This window comes from Malaclemys terrapin, chromosome 3 (assembly GCF_027887155.1).
Source record: "Malaclemys terrapin pileata isolate rMalTer1 chromosome 3, rMalTer1.hap1, whole genome shotgun sequence".
Classification (NCBI taxonomy): Eukaryota; Metazoa; Chordata; order Testudines; family Emydidae; genus Malaclemys; species Malaclemys terrapin.
The window spans coordinates 35,078,082-35,098,405 of NC_071507.1; the positions used below are offsets into that span (position 1 = coordinate 35,078,082).

Genomic DNA, 20,324 nt, shown 5'->3' on the forward strand with positions numbered 1-20,324 from the left:
GAAAGACTGGAAGATGCTGGGAAAGGGGAGAGTCACAGGCACACACAGAGCACAAAATCGTATAATATTGCAATTTACAAGGTGGAGATAAAACACAGTTGTGCAGTGGCAGCAAGCAAAGCCACAGGAAATTGATTTATGTTTTAAAAACAAAGCTAAGCTAAAAGGACAAAGTGTGAAAATTTCAAGTTCAGAAATGAGCCAATCTCATTCCTAGGTATTAGAAACACTTTCCATCACTTGATCCAGTTTGAGCTACTGCTTTTATGTTATACTTTTTGTCTGAACTCAAGGACCACGCTTTTCAGAAGTGACTAGTTTGGGTGCCTCTGTTTCTGGATGCTCATCCTCTAACAACTTATTGGGATATATACATAAGAGTATTCAGTATTTTTTTAATATAAAGGTGTCTCAGGTTGAGCACCCAAAAATCACTAAATTGTTTGAAAACCTTGACCTACGTGGATAAATTGGATACCTAGTCGCCCCACCAAATTAATCAGGAATGAATTTATCCCCTTATATTTAGGTACTACAATTCGCTATAAATAATGAGGCACCACTAAAATGCCTTATTGTGGGTTCACACCAAGAGCTGATAAAAAAAAAGGGGGGGGGAATGGGGTATTTTCAAATTTTTTGCACAGAGTCACTTTTCTGTCAAAAAATGTCAGAATGACAATTTTTTCAACCAGCTCAAGTTAACATGCAAGCAGGAATACGCAACCTTCAAGTGTTATACACAAATCCTTTGTGGTTGTTATGAAGATGAAAGCAAAAAAACAAACGAAAAAGAAGAACCACTGGTTCCACACAAATATCCCCCTATGCACTTACATACACAACAGTGGCTTAAAGAGTTTTATCATGTCTTTTAAATTGCTTTACAATAAACATTAATATTAAAATAAATATCTAATGATACACAAACCACAAGAATAAGAACAGAACTAGCACCAAATATTTAAACAACGTGGCCCTTCTTAGAAACAGCTTTGCTTCTAACAGCTTGCCAAGCGTTCCACTGATTTAGATGCTCTGAAACAGCTATAGTTAGTGTAAACATTAGAGATTTAAACAAAGTAGAAAATAAAGTACAGCTGACTTGTACACGTAGCTTTGTTTTTTATATTTTTTCAGGCAGGAATGACAAGCCCAGTTGCAACCTCAGATAATACAACAGGGTGTGGCTGTGGGTTCATGCACACTTTGTTTTCCCACCTCTGTAGTAAATGTGATGTGGCGCCACTAAAATGGTGATGTGTTGCACTGGAGTCCCTATCTACTTAGTCCTGTCTATGTTGTAAGCCCTTCCAAGTTGGCTTTTCTGGTTCTCTCATTGTTATGGGCTGCTAATGTGCCTGGGTAACTGTTAGGAAGTGAAACAGAGTATACTGGGAGCCCTCAGTCTTTACGAAATGGGGGAAGTCCAATATATCAGAAGGATTATGGCCACTAATAATATCCTTTAAATAGCCTTCTATACCCTAATTAGGATTAGGTACCCACTACCTATCAAATCCATGCACCATACAGTATGAATGGAGTCACCAGGCTTCCAACTTTCTAAGAATGGAAGAATCTAAGGAAACATTTGCTCCATGTGCAGTGGCAGTTAAAAAAGATAAAGTTAGGAACCATTAGGAAAAGGATAGATAATAAAACAGAATATAACATAACACCCCTATATAAGTCCATGGTACGGCCACAACTTGCATACTGCGTGCAGTTCTGGTCGTCCCCTTTCAAAAAGATACATTAGAAATGGAAAAGGTACAGAAGGGCAACAAAAATGAATAAGGGTATGGAACAGCTTCCATATGAGGAAAGATTAAAGAGATTGGGTGTATTCAGCTTGGAAAAGAGACGACTAAGGGGGGAAATGATATAGGTCTATAAAATCGTAAATGGGATGGAGAAAAGGTGTTATTTACTCCTTCACATAACACAAGAACGATGGGTCACCCAATGAAATTAATAAGGAGCAGGTTTAAAACAAACAAAAGGAAGTACTTCTTCACACAATGCACAGTGAACCTGTGGAACTCGTTGCCAGGGGATGTTATGAAGACCAAAAGTATAAGCGGATTCAAAAAAGAATTGGATAAGTGGTCTATCAATGGCTATTAGCCAAGATGGTCAGGGATACTGCGCTACATGGACCCAGTATGGTCATTCTTATGGTGGGATTATAACTCTCAGGATACAACTCTCCATTGCTTTGCACCTTTGGGCAGTTATTTACCTCTGTACATTGTGATCACACAACGATACCATCCTGTTTAGCTAAGGTCACACAGGGAAACCGAACCTAGACCTCCTAAGTCTCAGACTAACACCTTAACCACAAGAGTCTCCTTCCTCTCCAAAGCAAATGTTCCTTTTATAAAAGCTTGTCCGAAAGAAGGTCATTGGCATCTCAAGTGTGCAAAATAATGCACAGAGGATTTCATTCATTCTTACATACAAAGGGAATTTAAAATACATACCACACACCAAAAAACAAAGTTATTTTGTAGTTTCTCAAAAGCAAGTATGCAGAGTTAGATGAAATGCCTCAAAAATCAACAAATTCGTCACATTGTTGCCCAAATTACTATATGAAGGTTTCTACAAAATTAAAACAAATGCCTCTAGAGAACTAGTAGTTTTTCTCCTTCAGGTAACTTACTGTATTATCTTTTTGGTACACACACTTTTTTATTTTAATGATCCTAGTTCGGTATTTTGATGAGCTGTGTGTTGATCACTTCATTATTTTCTTTTTTTATACCGCTTTTGTCTTGCTCTAAAGATGGTGTTTCTCTGTTTACTTTAATAGATTAGGAAGGGATTAATGAAGCTAATTCTTTTAACAAAATGGCTATTCTGTTGAAGACTGCAAATCGGTGATTCACTTTGACTTCCTCTGCAGCCTTAGCCATAACAAATCCAGGGTAACTCTGACAGTCCTCTGATGTCAGCCGAGAAGTGCCTCTTGCACTCGGTTAGAAAAGGATCCATTGTAGTGCACACTACCTGTGTTTAGAACTAGAATGGAAAACTCACTGTCAGACACAAGCTAGCGCAAAACAAACAACTGGACACATGCTGCCAGGCAACTTATACTCACTGAAGCGGAGCTAGATCAGGGCATAATTGCCTCATGATGAGTGCAGCGACCATAAAGGAAAAACACCAACATTCGGTATTGGCATTGCTGTTGCTGTTACCTGTGAAGGTAAAATCTGGAGGGAAGCCCTTCAGCCTGGACCGGTGGACTGAGGGTGTAGAAATAAATACACCTTTAACACAACTGCAACTAGGTGTGTATGCGAGTTCTACTGTAGCATTTGTATTTAGGTTTATTCTTATCTCCATTTTTCACAGGCTCGATTAGGGCTGAAATAAATTGGGGTTTGGTCTGCTGATGGAATAACTTCACCATCCAAGACTGAATTACAGTGAGAAGTCCAACTCTCATGCCATTTCAATCCCATAAGTGGCTTCACTGATTGGAAAAACAATGTGAAAATAAAATACTGAGGTGCCTGATTTTAAGCACAACCTCATCTTGCAAAATCTTATTCAGATGAGTAGTGCAGGTGAGGTCAACTGGAATACATATAGGTGAGAAACAACTGCTCGCATGAGTAGGTTTTTCCAGGATCAGGCTCCTTAAATTCTAAGCTTGTTGGACCCAACATGGCCCCATTAAGTCAATGGTAGTTCTGCCATTGGCTTCAGTGCACTCAGAACAGACTTTTTCTTCACAATTGTCTCTACAGAGCCTACCACATTTTTGGTGATTACTGTGACATGCAATGTACCAATGTAACTCCCTCCCCCACACACACGATGTGCAGCAGCACCAGTAAATCCACAAGTCCCAGAATACAGATAACAGCAGCAGTATGAATCATCCTCGGTAATAAGCAATGGGCACACCATGCAAACAAATACAAGTACCCCATACCTGGACCCATCTGGCATTACTGAGCTGAACTTCTGCTGCAGAATGCACAGATGGTTATGGAATGTGAAAGGTGTTTACTAAAATCAGGCTACAGTTACCAACAGATGCTGCATTATAATCCCTACTTCACGTCTACCTTGAACATTTCCGTTTATTGTAGTGCTTTAAATGGGTCAAGTTTGTATAGAGGTGCATGTGCGTGACCCTCTTAAGGCATGGGATTTCAGTTTGATTTGGATGTTTACCAGAAGCTTGCTAAACCTTACTCTAATTCCTTAGGCTGAGCTCATGAGACTTCCAGCCCATTCTTGGGAGATTTCCAGTACTTCCTGGTTTCAGTTAGCCCAGAAACCTGGGGAGCATCTAGCCTTGCCAGTCGTGCAGCGATTTGGTTGTTCCTCTTTCAGTCCAGGTTGAAACAGGAAGCAGAGAAATACATGCATGTTAGGTCTTTCTCTGCAAGATTAAAGAACCTTTTAATACCTAGTATTTTTTCCCTAGGAAGATATTTATACACTGATCAAGTCACCTCTCAATCTTCTTTTTGATAAGCTGAACAGATGAGCTCCATAGATCTCTCACTGTAAGGTATTTTCTCCAGACCTCGAATCATTTTTGGATTCTATTCTTGGTTCAGTCACTGACATGCTGTGTGACTTTGAGAAAGTCACTTCACCTTTCCGGGCCCCCACTTCCCCTCTCACCATTAGTCTTATTTAGATTGTAAATTCCTCAAGACACAGCCACTCTCTTATTATGCCGTTATACAAAGGGGCCCTGATCTCCTGTATAACACCTGTATAAGTGTCTGGAGCCGCTAGGTGCTATACTAATATAATTTGCTATAAAACATTAAAGTGGCTATTAAACATTATTATTGTAACATATCCATAACCTTAAGGAACATCACACTTGTCACAACGGTGCACAACTAGTGCATCCTGGCAACTGCGGGGACAGAACTTTGACCTTCCTCCATTTGCTGTTCATAGCATGGGACCTATCAATGCTGATTCCATTCAGCAACCAGCAGTGGCACATATGCAAACAGGCAGGATAGTAAGAATATCAGTGTAGTTCTTACCTCATAATTCCCAACCCGTATTGAAAGGGCAGTGGTCCATAAATTTCCTGTACGTAAAAAGCTGCTTGGGTAGGCAGAATAAATTGCCATAATGGAAAGGCACTGTATGGCATGTATGTCTCATGAAAGATCCTTCCTCCACAAAAGCGTTTGGAAAGAGGGTGCTCTTCTTCAGAAACGCATACTTCAATTCAGGAGGTAGGTTGCTTCCTCCTCTTAGTGGCTTTCTACTTCCAGCTGGGTTACAGACAATATAAAAGCCCTATCCACCAGGCATTCTGTGGGAAACTCAGCTGCAAAGTAGTACCTTGCAATCACCTACTAAGGGCCAGATCATGGTCCCACTCAAGTCAATGTCAACTCCCTTTTATTTCAGTGGGCTAAATGTGGAAAGATCTACTTTAAAAAGGTGACCTGAAACGGCAAAGATATATTTCAAGATAGAAGTTCTATAGTTAAAACTGTACGAGAAGTCCACAAGCTGTTTATCCAGAGACAGAGCAATGAACACTTTATACCACTGATGTCAAAGACTGAACTGGAAAAATTTAACTACCCTGTTTCCCCGAAAATAAGACAGTGTCTTATATTAATTTTTGCTCCCAAAGATGCGCTAGGTCTTATTTTCAGGGGATGTCTTATTTTTCAGAAATGAAAAATGCCTTATTATCGGGGGGATGCCTTATATTACAACGAGAGGCAAAACTGTAAGTAGGCCTTATTTTCGGAGGATGTCTTATTTTCGGGGAAACAGGGTAGTGTGTCAGGGAGGTTCTTTTTTTCCTTTTAAACAGTGGTTTTCTGGGTTGTGGCAAAGATGAAAATGATTCACGCACAAGTATGACCTTGCTAACTGTCAGGGCAAACCCCCTTTAAATAAAGCTCCCTGGGGAGTCCTATAGCTCTCCATGATGTCTGTGTAATATTGCACTGCAGAGTGAGAGTTTTGGACTGTTTCCATTTCTGACTCCCTGACCTTATCCAGTGTGCTGGCTGTGGCTCAGTCAGATATGTTGCATTCTAATTTTTCCCATGAGTCTACAGAGTTTCTCTTTTGAGTTGTCTCAGATTTCATTCTCTGCAAACCACCTACTTTTTAAAAGCCTTCCACTTATTCTAAACTGCAAAATTATTTCTCTCCAATCATCCAGGAAAGGAGCCCCCTACAAAAAGTTAAAACATTCTACAATATATATACACGAATCAGTCACTAAATAAGAATACAAAGTGCATTTGAATCTAAATAACTAGAACACAAGGGTATAAATATTAATGATCTCTTGATCTACTATTTTAGCTCACAGACAGGGATAGATGTAAGAATTTCTGGCTGATTTGTCTATTGCTCTTAAAAATTCTTCCAAACGTGCTATTTTGCATCTTTGGAATTGCACTAGTTTGCACCAAACAGCAATTACATTATTATTATTTTTCTGGGTACTGTAAGAACCTCTAAAGAAGGATTTATACCCTCCTTGCTTGACAGAAATTTTAAGGCTTCTGTGAGTCCCTTGGTCCTTAAAACAGAATCTGAGAGTCAGAGACCAATCTTGGCAATTCTTTCTTTGCAGAACAGAGCCTTCTCTATCATATTGCAGTGGAGGTAGGAGCAGAAAGTCCAGATGCACTGATCCATTCTAAGGCCCCAATCCTGCAATCATGTACACAACTTTACTACCTGGAACTATGGCAATAAAATTAAGCAGTGCTGAAATATTTTCAGAATCAGGACCTAAGACCTTTCACTCACTAAACTCTGGGCCAAAATGTTGACCTGCAAAAACTACCTTTTCTTATTAACTTTGGGATACAATTCTGCAGAGTTTGCCTGTATTATACTGTTTTCTAGCGTTCAGTTCTCCATGTGATTAACATCTCTAAAAAGTATTAAAAAGCTAAACCAAAATTAACTCAAAGCCCTTGTTCAGTCAAGAGATTTTTGTGATGTTTGATAATGAATAGAAAAAATACATCATTTAGTTATTTTTCATTAAAATTAAGCACTAAAAACTTTAAGACTTTAATTCTACTATCTTTCTCATCTAGTCATGTATACCATATTTTTGATAAATATTTTTTAAAATGACACCTATTTGAGACCATTATTTTTAGCATAACAATCACATAGTGGCAAACAATTAGATATTTGCTTATAACCATCAATATTTCCTCAGAGGTGTTGAGAAAATTCTCCTTTTGGGATTAGATTTTCCATATTTCTTATCAGCCAGAAAGTGTTTTTCCTAAAAAAATTAATTTGGTGGAGACAGTTTTGGAGTTATGTAATGCTAATGCACATATTTTTTCTATTGTAAGTTATCATCACACTTCGTTAACCAACAGAATTAAAAAATAGTCTGTCTTTGGAAAAGTGCTCGTTTTCATCCATATTTGACCAAGTTTGAAAGAAGTTAGGTGATTATAATAAAGATGAGAGACTTGACAATAACTTCAGAAAATGCTCAGATTTTTGTGGGGACAAGAGCTTAATGAAGCCTCTCCCAGTTTGCACATTCTCTGCCCAACCTGATAGCCACAAGGGCTGGGACAATTTGAATAATTTCCCTTAACAATGAGCACAGTTCTTTTTGTTGGTTTTCACAAAGCAGGAGGAGGCAAGGATCCATTTTACATGTGGTAATATTTTCCAGGGCTTTTTAACCCCTCATGTGATAGACCCCCAATTTAGTCAGCAATAGCTGGGGGTAGAGAGAAACACTACTGGGTCCAAGTACAGCTTTTTCTACCTCAGCAAATTGATCACTTATTTGGTTGATTTATTTCCTTCAACCAAGGATGAAAGCTCTTCACAGACACCAATACTTGGGTCCAGCAACTGGGTTACATAATCCAGGTTGATTATCCAGTCACTATCAGGAACAGTTCTTTTGGGTGTGAATTTGGGACTTTAATGGCAGAAGAGAAGGTTCTCTTCACTTCCTTATTTCCTATACTTATTTCATTAATTTATGTTTCATACAGTATATGCACTATAAAGGGGATAATGCTGGTAAAAAGAAATGAAGAAAATGAAAACTTGTCAGATCCCAGAAAAATCTCAGTTTGTCCCTTGAGACAACCTGACACTCCCTTAATAGCAAAGTCTTCCAGTTATCTGCCTCATGGTCCATTCCTTTGCAAACATCTGTTACGATAATGAAGGTTGTGGGTTGGTTCCTACTTTTATAGTGTTGTATGTTACTTTATTTTTGGTGTACTGATCCTACTAAATGTTGGTTTGTGGTTCAGATAAAAGAAAAATCCAAGATGCTGTGTAATATTTTACAAAGTTCATAGCTTCTTTTACCCCCCAAAATACCAAAAGTGCATTCATTACTAGCCACCCATATACATATCAGTGACCTTTGGGGGAGGATAGCAACCAAAGGGTACAGAGCAGTTTGCAGAAATGGATGGGGGGAGGGGGAAGAGGGGAGCTTGTGACCCATAGCCCTATTTTAAAATTTTACCATAGGATCATACTAATACACAGATAAAAATATTCCCCAACATCATCAATGTAATCTTTAGTGTTTCAACAGTTGCTTCTGGTTTGAAGAAAACATAGCTAACTTTCTAATAATATTGGTGAGGAAGTGAATTTTATACCACACACTTTCATCAAAGTCTTCATCTAAAGTTTGCTAATTTAAAGAAAAAAATTCAATGAAAAAATGAGGAGTCAAGCTTTTCATGCAAATATCATGAAACACGTCCCTTTTTTAACCACCTCAGTCTTTATCATCCCACAATACCTTACTTAAGAAGAAAAGAGAAAAATAAAGTAATGAAGATGCACACCCTTGGAAGAAGCTTGCACAGAGGACAAAGGAATGAAGATTGAACTAATATGAGTTAACATCTGTTCTCAGAGGACATTTGCATTAGCACTGATACAACAGAGAAAGAAGTGTTGCCGCAGCTTTTACACTTACAGAAATAGTGAGTCTGGTGTTGCTACTTGCATCCTGTAACACTGTCCTGGGATTTGGAGAGCTGCAACCACCACAATCTCCTTTGTAACTCAAGGGAACTTAAGAGCTAAGAGTTACCATATTGCTAGAGCAGTTTATAGGTTCTGAAGGGTTTCAAGAGAGCAAAGCAATAGCTCTTGTACAAAGCTCAAGACAGAATTTATTTTATTTTATTATTTCCCTTGATTTATCTCTAATTTTGTTCCTTTATTCTTCTTTTATTTCTTCTTGGAAACCTTATGTGAACCTGGGCAAAAAGGGGGTTTTAGCACTTATTGCCTCCTAAGCACCCCCTCATTGCTCGGGTTGCCTCTTTGGCTGTCCCACTTCTACTTCTCATTCATCCGGGCCCCTTCAAGAAATCACTCAGTCTCCAGTCACCTTCTAATGTCAATCCTTTAATTCACTCTTCACCTGTCCTCCTCAGGCTGGCAACAGAGTACAGCACTCAAAGGTTTATTTAAACACCAAGTTTTTCAGCTCCTCTTCCCTTCTTTAACTCCCATTTGCAAGCTTTATCTGGCAAGGGCTCTGCAGGAGTCAAACTTGCTCCTCCTGGAGGCTCCTTCCACCAGCCCCAGCTCCACATGGTCTCCTGTTTCCTGCACTTCTCCAGTTTACTACCAGGCTTCCTGCCTCTCGCAGTCTCAACTGTTCTCTCAACCACATCACACACACCCTGAAGCTTCCTGTCTTTTATACTGGAAGAAGTTACTCACCTTGTACGGTAACAACCATTCTTCGAGATGTGTCCCCCTATGGGTGCTCCACTGTAGGTGTGCTTGCATCCCAGATCGGAGAACTTCAGTAGCAGTGTCTGTAGGGTCCGCACACGCGCTGTCTCTCCTTATGCTGTGCCATGAGGCTAGTCAGCGCACACAGGCTAATCTCCCTCAGTTCCTTCCTTAGAGGTTTTTAAGGTCAGGCTTGACAAAGCCCTGGCTGGGATGATTTAGTTGGGGGTTGGTCCTGCTTTGAGCAAGGGGTTGGACTAGCTGACCTCCTGAGGTCCCTTCCAATCCTGATATTCTATGATTCTCTGATTCCTTCTCTGACAGAGTCCTTGACAAGAACTCCGAAGTAGAGCGGAGAAGGGAAATCTCAAAGAACATCATTACTGCCCAAGGTGAGTAACTTCTTCGAGTAGTGTCCCTGTGGGTGCTCCACTGTAGGTGACTCCCGAGCAGTGCTTCTGGAGGGCTGGGGCTTTGGAGTCAGGTCAGTTACAGATGACAGCACTGTGGAGCCGAAGATGGCATCAGAGGCGGAGTCCCCAGTGATCACATAGTGTTCTGCGAAAGTGTGGACAGACGCTTATGTCACTGCTCTACAGATCTCTAAGATAGGGAAATTCTTGAAGAAAACAATGGATGATGAGATTGACCTTGTGGAATGTGCATGAATTGAGTCTGGAGGGGTCATGTTGCGAATTTGGTAGCACTGTCTGATCCAATTGAACATCCACTTAGAGAGCCTTTGGGCTGATATTGCTGAGACCTTGGATCTTTCCACAATGGAGAGAAAAATCAAGGGGACTTCCTCACGGTTCTTGTCCTGTCAAGGTAGAAGACCAGGGCTCTCTTGACATCTATGGTATGAAGTATAGCTGTCCTGTTGTCTTGGTGAGGCTTGGGGTAGAAGGTTGGAAAGTGAATCAATTGATTCATGTGAAATGGAGAGGTGACCTTAGGGATGAATTTTGAATGAAGCCTGAGCATAACCTTGTCCAGAAAGAACAGGGGATGTGCCATCAGAGCTGCTATCACTCCTATTCTCCAGGCTGTGTTGTCTGTTAGTATCTTTATGTGGGATCCTGCTATCAGCAGGAGGAAATGGGCACAGGCATTCCTGACTGCTGTCAGCTGGAGGAGATTGATCTGAAGGGATATCTCTGCAGGCAACCATTTCCCTTGTGTTGTGAGGCCATTTAAATGTGCACCCCACCCTCTGAGTGATACGTCGGTGGTAAGCAGCAACAATGATGATGTCTGCGAGAAGTGGATCCCTTTGCACACATGGGATGGGTCCCTCTACCAGTTTAAGGAGTTTTTGATCCTGGTGGGTAGTGACGGGGGTTTGTCCAATCTGTCCCTTTTTGGTCTGTAAACCGAACTGAACCACATTTGGAGGCATTACATGTGAAGCCTGGCACGTGGTATCACTGCCGTGCCTGCTGCCATATGTCCCAAGAGTTGGAGGCAGAGCCTGGCTGGTATTTGTGGCTGCATTGAACGGTGTCTCTGAGTGAAACCAGGGATAGGAACCTGTGTTGAGGTAGGAGGGCTTTGGCCTGTAACACATCCAGATTCGCCCCTATGAATTCCAGGCATTGCACCAGACTGAGAATTGACTTCTAGGTGTGGATCTATAGATCCAGGTCTGTGAACAAGTGTATAGTAGTGTCGATGCCTTGATGAGCCTCCTGGAGAGATCAGGCTCTGAGGAGACAATCATCCAGGTATGGGTAAATCATTATATGTTGAGCAGCTACCACAGAGAACTTTGGAAATACTCGCAGGGCCAATGATAGCCTGATGGGGAGGACTCTGTAATGGTAATGGTAGTGTCCCAGAGTGAACCAGAGAAATCGTGTGTAAGCCGATATGGAGATGTGAAAGTAGGCATCCTGGAGGTCGAGGGCCAAAAGCTAGTCTCCCTCTTCCAATGTTGGAATGATAGTCGATAAGATGACCATCTTGAACTTCTGAGCTTGACAAACTTGTTGAGAGCTCTGAGGTCTAATATGGGTCTCCAAGCTACTTTCCTTTGGGTAATAATGAGAATAGAACCCCTTGCCTCATTGATATTGAGTTACTGTTTCTATGGTTTCTAACTGGAGGAGGCAATTTATCTCCTGCCGTAGTAAACTCTCACGAGAAGGGTCTCTTATGAGAGACGGGGAATAGAATCATAGGAGAGTTCATCTAGTCCAGTCCCCTGCACTCATGGCAGGACTAAGTATTATCTAGACCAGGGGTGGGCAAACTACGACCCAGGGGCCACATCAGGCCCTTCAGATGTTTTAATCTGGCCTTCAAACTCCGGCTGGGGAGCAGGGTCCGGAGGTTGCCCTGCTCTGGTGCTCCAGCCGGGGAGTGAGGCCGGGGAGTGGGGTCGGGGGTTGGCCCTGCTCTGCGTGTGCCATGGCTCTGCCCAGCTCCCAGAAGCAGCAGCATGTCCCCCCTCCGGCTCCTACGCATAGGGGCAACCAGGGGGCTCTGCACGCTGCCCACGCCTCAAGCGCAGCCCCCACAGCTCCCGTTGGCCAGGAACCATGGCCAATGGGAGCTGCAGGGACAGCACCTGCAGCCGAGGCAACGCGCAGAGCAGCCTGGCCACACCTCTGCGTAGGAGCCGGAGGGGGACATGCCGCTGCTTCCGGGAACTGCATGAAGTAAGCGCTGTCCACAGCCTGCACCCCTGTCCTCCTCCCAGGCCCCAATCCCCTGCCCCAGCCCTGATCATTCTCCCACCCTCCTGCACCCCCAACTCCTCATCCCCAGCCAAGAACCCACACCCCCAGCCAGAGCCCAGAACCCACACCCCCAGCCAGAGCCCTCACCCCCCCATCCCAACGCCCTACCCCAGCCCAGAGCCCCCTCCTGCATCCTGAACTCCTCATTTCTGGTCCCACCCCCGAGCCCCGCCCCAGCCAGAGCCCTCATCTCTTCCCACACCCCCAACCACCAATTTTGTGAGCATTCATGGCCCACCATACAATTTCCATACCCAGATGTGGCCCTCGGGCCAAAAAGTTTGCCCACTCCGATCAAGACCATTCCTGACAGGTGTTTGTCTAACCTGCTCTTAAAAATCTCCAATGGTGGAGATTCCACAACCTCCCTAGGCAATTTATTCCAGTGCTTAACCACCCTGATGGTTAAGAAGTTCTTCCTAATGTCCAACCTAAACCTCCTTTTCTGTGATTTAAGCCCATTGCTTCTTGTCCTATCCTCAGAGGTTAAGAAGAACATTTTTTCTCCCTCTTCTTTGTAACAACCTTTTACGTACTTGAAAACTGTTATGTCCCCTCTCAGTATTCTCTTTTCCAGACTAAACAAACCCAATTTTTTCAATCTTCCCTCATAGGTCATGTTTTCTAGACCTTTAATAATTTTTGTTGCTCTTCTCTGGGACTTTCTCCAATTTGTCCACATCTTTCCTGAAATGTGGCACCCACAACTGGACACAATACAATCAGCGTGGAGTACAGTGGAAGAATTACTTCTCGTGTCTTACTTACAACACTCCTGCTAATACAGCCCAGAATGTTGTTTGCTTTTCTGCACAGTGTTACACTGTTGTCTCATATTTAGTTTGTGGTCCACTATGACCCTCAGATCCCTTTCTGCAGTACTCCTTCCTACGCAGTCATTTCCCATTTTGTATGTGTGCAACTGATTGATCCTTCCTAAATTGAGTACTTTGCATTTGTCCTTTTTGAATTTCATCCTATTTACTTCAGACCATTTCTCCAGTTTGTCCAGATCATTTTGAATATCCCTGAAAGCACTTGCAACCCCTCTCAGCTTGGTACCGTCCACAAAAGGGTGTTGTGGAGAAGGTAGGGAAGTAAAATGGATGGAATACCCAGTTTGAACGATCTCTAGGACCCAGCGGTCCAATGTTATACATTCCCAGGCTCTGCGGAACGCTGCCAATTGGTGGCCAAATAGGTGTAATAGATGGTCAGCTGTATCAGTTGGGGGGAAGTGGTCTAACGGGGCCTTGACCTGCCCATCAAAAGTGGTGCTTAGATGTAGAGATTTGGGACAAACATTGTGGGCCACGTGGTTTGTGTTTTGGAAATTTCTCATTCTTTCTTTGCACCTCGTAATGGCACTGAGGTTGATATTGTGCATGTAGCCTATGCTGAGTTTGGGGACTAAATTGTCTCTTTTGTCCCAGTGTACAGATACCCTCTGGTCGCTGGGTATCCCTAGAATCCATCAGGGTATGAAGTTAGGAGTCGGTCTTCTTGCAAAGACCTTCATGCCCTCAAAAGGAAGATCTTCCACCGTGGACTGCACCTCTTTTGGGAATCTTAACAAGTGACGCCATGACACCCATCGCCTCACCACAGCCATGGACATGGACCTAGGTGCCATGTTGGTGGTGTCGAGGGCCAACTGTAGCGATGTTTTTGTCACTAATTGGCCCCCCTGGATAACAGCCTTAAAGGAGTCCTGATGTGTGCAGGGCCGGCTCCAGCTTTTTTGCTGCCCCAAGCGGCGAAGAGAAGAAAAAAATAAGCCACGATCGGCGGCACTTCGGCAGCTGCTCTACTGTGCTGCTTCATTCTTCGGCGGCACTTCGGCAGCTGATCTACCGCCGCCACTTCATTCTTCGGCGGCAATTCGGCGGCTGGTCCTTCCCTCTGAGAGGGACTGCGGGACCCGCCGCCGAATTGCCGCCAAAGACCCGGATGTGCCACCCCTTCCCATTGGCCTCCCCAAGCACCTGCTTCCTGCGCTGGTGCCTGGAGCCGGCCCTGGATGTGTGTTTGGCAACTTTTCAATTAAGTCATTAAGTTTAGAGTAATTTATGTAATCATACTTGGCCATTAGGGCCTGATAGTTGGTGATACAGAACTGTAAGGTGACTGAGGAATACACCTTTCTGCTGAAAAGATCTAGGCACATCCAGTCCCTATCACAGGGTGTAGCCCTGGACTGGTTTTGTCGGCCATGGGAATTGATGGCATCCATCACAATGGAGTTGGGTGGCAGGTGGGTAAATAGGAATTCCAATTCCTTGGCGGGAACATAATATTTTTTGTCAACTCGCTTGCAAGCTGACACCACTTAGCTGGATTTGCCATATGGTCTTTGCCAGGTCTAAAATGGCCTCAATAATTGAGAGGGCAATCTTTGAGGAGGATGAAGAATGGAGAATATCACAGAGTTGATGGTGGGTGTTCTTGAATTCCTCTAGTGGTATCTGGACCATGTTCACCACCCTCTTTGCCAGCTCCTGGAAAAGAAGGAAGTCGTCTGCCAGAGATGGTGGGGGAGGCATGACAGCTTAGCCCGGAGAAGAGGTAGATATGACCTTTGGTGTTATTTCCTCTTAGGTACCGGCTTTCTGTTCCTCTACACCCATAGGCAGTTCCAAGACCCTGGGTGCTGTAGCTGAGGGGTATACCTGGTGAGTTCTCAGGCAAGGCTCGAAGTCCAAGAAGCAGGCTGTCACTGTGCCACCCAAGGGTCCCAATATGGCCATTGTGGTCACATAGGGCCTGGTGGAGGTGCCCAGGGTGACCATACCCAGATGGTGGTGCTAGTAGAACCATCTGTGGGTACATTCTTGGGCCTTGTCAGGCCATATGGAGCTTTGGAGGAGTACTGTGAAACCACCCCCTCTGGCTCTCGCTAGATAGTGGAGGGGCATGACATAGCTGCCAATGTAATCAAGGTGGCTCATTTCAAACCGTTGACAAGAAGGTGTGAAAACAACGGTTTGAAATGAGCCACCTTGATTACATTGGCCTCATTAGTATTCACCCCTTCTTGTCAACTGTTGAGAATAGCCCACTTCCACCTTAATTGAATTGGCTCGTTAGCACTGAACCCCCGCCCCCCTTGGTAAGACAGCTCCCATCTTTTCATGTGCTGTGTATTTATACCTGCCTCTGTATTTTCCACTCCATGCATCTGATGAAGTGGGTTTTAGCCTACAAAAGTTTATGCCCAAATAAATGTGTTAGTCTCTAAGGTGCCACAAGGACCCCTCGTTGTTTTTACAGAAGAGAAGGAATTTCTTCCACAAAGTAATGCAACTTCAGATTTATATGAGGATAAGGGATGGACTTGAAGGTGAGGTCATTTTAAAAGAAGAGCACCACATCATGGCTCTTTCCCCATACACTCCAGATGCCACAGCCTATAAAGAAAGGGGTCTACTGAAGATCAAAGTATTTTATTAACTTAATTACAAAGAAGAAAGTTTCTTCCAACGTTGCCACAACCTTTTCACTGCGTTTCAGTAATGTATTTGCTGTATAATCCATTTGATCTTTTTGTTTACTGTTTCATGTTTTGTAAATAGTGTGAATATATGATACATCTCTCAGAGGAATGATTGCCCAGTTCTTAGGACACTAGCCTAGGACTTAGGAGACCCAGATTCAATTCCCTGCTCTGCCACCAACTTCATGTGGCAAGTGACTTAAACTCTGTTCCTCATCTGTGAAAGGGGGATACACTACTTCCCTACCTCACAGGCATGCTGCAAGGATAAATATATTCAAGACTGTGAAGCGGTTTAAGTTCTACTAATGGAAGCACTATATAAGAGATTGGTGATATCTTTACTAATATATTACATCTTTTTTATTACATCTAATTTTAAGGACATTCACGCTTGATGTACCTGCCAAAACCACATTAGAAGAGCGCATATCTTATGGGATCTGCTTGGTCCTCATTGGGCAGATGACCAAGATGAGCTTGTTAGAAATACAGCTTCCGCCCCTAATGGGTCCATTTTGTTTTAGTTTCAGCTGAGCAAAGGACTTTCCATTGCTCTGCTATAACCTTGGGCATCCACAAAAGATTCAGGCAATTTTGCAGGTGCAAGTGGTGAAGGGATTAAGGCACTAGGGAAAGAAATCTGATAAGTGAAGAAGTGACATTCTTCTTCCTCTGTGCGGAGAGCTGTTCAGCAATGCTGCTGCTATATGGAAAAGCACTGCACCACACACCCACTCGGCACTACTTAGGTCACCTTGATTGACAGAGAAAGGGCAGGTATATACAGATCAAAGACTATCTGGAGGTCCAGAATATTCTCTCAACAACAAGCCTTTCCTCCTCCAGTTTGCTGCACTTTCTTAACGAACTGTCATGTAATTCACCTGTACTTATTACTCAGGAGACAATCTGCCACCATTCCAATTTACAGTAATAATGACAAATCCATTTCCAGTTACACCCTGCGTTAATAGACCTGTTATTGCTTATCTACTGTATGTGTTAGTGAAGAATTAGAACTTTTTCTTCTCTGTATGCTGTCTTTCATACTATTAAGTTGTCTGTAACAGACAGAAGGAATAAAAAATATATATAGTCTGAGATTATTTCATGTATTAAAAATATAATGCTTTCATTTGCTACACTGATCTACCTATCTAAGTATTTATATGGCCATCATCACCATGATATGAGTGCATCCCTTTTTTTTTTTTTAAAGTGACAGATGCTCTCTTCTCTCTTACGCTCAGAAGCAGGCTTAGAAAGCTTTCCCCTCCCTACATGTCCCTCCCCCCGTTTTAAATGAAAGAATCTTTGAGTTTGTCTACATGAACTTTTAGTTCACAAGCAAGCTGGGGTGTGAATCTATCCTGCACTAGTCTACCTCAATCTGTCCACGTGGAGCCTATTGACTTGCATTAGAGTGAGGGTACTACTGTACTGAAACCTGGGCAAAGAGCTGGGTCTCACATTCAGAGCTGAACGTGGTGATACAGTGTCAAAATAGAGGCTAGAAAACAAACAACTTCCAGAAAAGAATCAGATTCAGATCTAATTCAACTGAGGCACAAGATAATAACAAAAAAGAATACACTAAATAGCTAGTTTTTTACATGATCCTTTGTAGCATCATAGTTTTTAAAATCAAACTCCACAGCTTCACTGGTTAGGGTTGCCAGCTTTCTACTTGCAGAAAACCAAACACCCTTGCCCTGCCTCCTCTCCCTCTTCCTCCCCGCTCTCACTCCATCCCCCAAGATAACAAAGTAATTATTTAATTTTAAACATTCAAAAGTGATCAAGGTTGGAGTTTCTGGGGACTGTAGTTTAACTAGAAGAACCTAGAGAAATGTGAGAACAATCTCTAGAAACTCTTCATTTTGAGGAAAGGCAGTTCCCTTTAAAATAATTGAGAAATGTCAATAAAGCAGCGTTACTGCGCTCTGAACTTTTAACTCGACTGCCGAAATGCACCAGAGCTGGAATACAAAACATTTGGAACCATTTCCGTTCTCTTTCCTAACACAGTATATTGAGCTGTGAATCAGTTTGCTGCTCACCTGTTTCCTGAAGACTGAGGTTTTAATCCATTTACACTGCTTTACTATAGAGGAAACTGACCTAGTACAGTTACAATTGCAAAACTGAAATGCTCTGTTGCTTCAACTGAAGAGAAAGGCTCATAATATTCCACATGGTAACATCGTGGAACCTTCGACATCCTATTAGAGACTCTATCCCACTAAGACTGGTTATTTCTACTACCACAAAAATAATTCCCTAGCTCAAAGTCTCTCTACCAGAATCACAAGTACATTTGGCTTGATTCTGTTCTGTCTTACATTAGGGTGAGCAAGGAGTAACACTATTAAAGTCAGCGACATTGCTCTGCTTTGAATACAAGTTAGAATCAGCTCCATTACAGTTAGAAATTGGCAGGTGGGAATGCATATCCAGCTGTCTCACTCCCTTGACATCCAAGGACCAATTCTAGTGGGTAGACTGTGCTTCCTTATGAAAGCCCCAAATCTGCCATTTTCTGTAATCACTTGGACTTGTCACAGAACTCGAACTCCTTCCTTTCATTTTTAGCCCCTTGTACTTAGTGAAAGGACAGCTGTATTTCTAAATCCAATCAGACAGCTCTCAGGTCGGTATCCTTTTTCCTAACTGATTTTAGAAATAAACAAATGCAGTACAAAAATCTCCAACCCTCCCCACAAAATCCTGTCAAAGCTTTATATCGGGGTCGGCAACCTTTCAGAAGTGGTGTGCCGAGTCTTCATTTATTCACTCTAATTTAAGGTTTCGCATGCCAGTGATACAGAAAGAGACCCTCTAAAGACATTAAAATGTAAGTCTAGAGTATATAACTAAACTATTGTAGTATGTAAAGTAAATAAGGTTTTTAAAATGTTTAAGAGCCCCCCGGACTGGTGGCCAGGACCCGGGCAGTGTGAGTGTCACTGAAAATCAGCTCGCGTGCCACCTTTAGCACGTGTGCCATAGGTTGCCTACCCCTGCTTTATATAACAGAATCAGTACACTAAAACCAAACTAATTTTGTTTTATGAATAAAATATTAACAGTACCCCTACAGCATAGGCAATTTGACAATAAACCTGATACAGCACTTCCAATATAATCACGTAAAACACAGGCCTTTTTTCTGTATACTCACCTTTCAAATTCCTGTATGCTATAAATACCCTGAGCTCTGTTCAAGTTTCCTTCCCTCCTAGAGTTCATTAAATAGCTTGTTAGTACCAACCTATGGCATGCCATTTTTCAGACAGATCAAACATTAGTTGGAAAATAATCAAGAGCACGACAAAGATATATCTAAATATCTGACTGCTTTAAATCTTTTTTTTTTTTAATATAGGTACCACTTATGTATCTGATTGACCTGGGATACATCAGAAATATTTAGACAATCAGAGTTTAGGATAAATGAAACCTGTTTCTAAACAAATTTGGGGTCATCTGAGTTTGATAATCAGAGTTTAACCTGGTTCTCAGAAAGGTTGGTTGCTGTTGTTTTGCTGGATTTTTTGGAGAAGTATTAGACATTTACATAGATGAGAACATCCACAGCTACATTACATTGGATTTAAAGGATAAGGGATATAAGCCTTCATGCTTCCTGGCATAAGCCAGTCATTAATTACAGGGGTTTTAAAAAATATTCCTCTATGCATAGGATCCTCTGCAGCAGCTTGTACTGGCTATGGTCCACACAGGATGCCACATAAATGGACCATTAACCTGATCTAGTAATGGCAAGCCAGATCTTTGAAGATCCCACATCTTCATTTACTTGCTTTTATATTTCTACGATATCAGCCCTGTTTCATGGCCTTCATCCTTTTGTTCATGAACTAGAAGGGATTCCCTGTCGATGCTGTTTCCTTAACAGAGTGAAGGGATCGTGGCTAAGTGACGCAGTGCACTTTGCAGCACTCCTAGATCATCCAGGAAATTCATCCAGGTTATAATGTGGGACTGGATCCCACAACCATATTCGGTGAGTGGAAAAAATACTACCACTTTTGAGGGCAAAATCTGGTCCCTAATCTGTGAGTCTGATGGTTACTGCACACAGGCAACCCAAAGTAGTCCTAAATATGAAAGAAAAATGTGTAAGTTCAATAAAAATTATGAAGCCTATTTTAATGGCTTAATATCTAGCCCTTCCCCCAGTGCCCTTAATGACTTGAGATGCTTCTTTCGGCCACAAAGCAAAAGAATAGCACTAAAAAGATGAGTTTCAGAGTAACAGCCGTGTTAGTCTGTATCCGCAAAAAGAAGAACAGGAGTACTTGTGGCACCTTAGAGAC

At 42.3% G+C, this 20,324-nt stretch overlaps 1 protein-coding gene across 3 annotated transcripts in view; it reads right to left on the reverse strand.

The window, feature by feature from the left end:
* PRKCE (protein kinase C epsilon) overlaps window positions 1-20,324 on the reverse strand; it is a 503,064-nt gene that overhangs the window by 358,405 nt on the left and 124,335 nt on the right. The window lies entirely within an intron of this gene.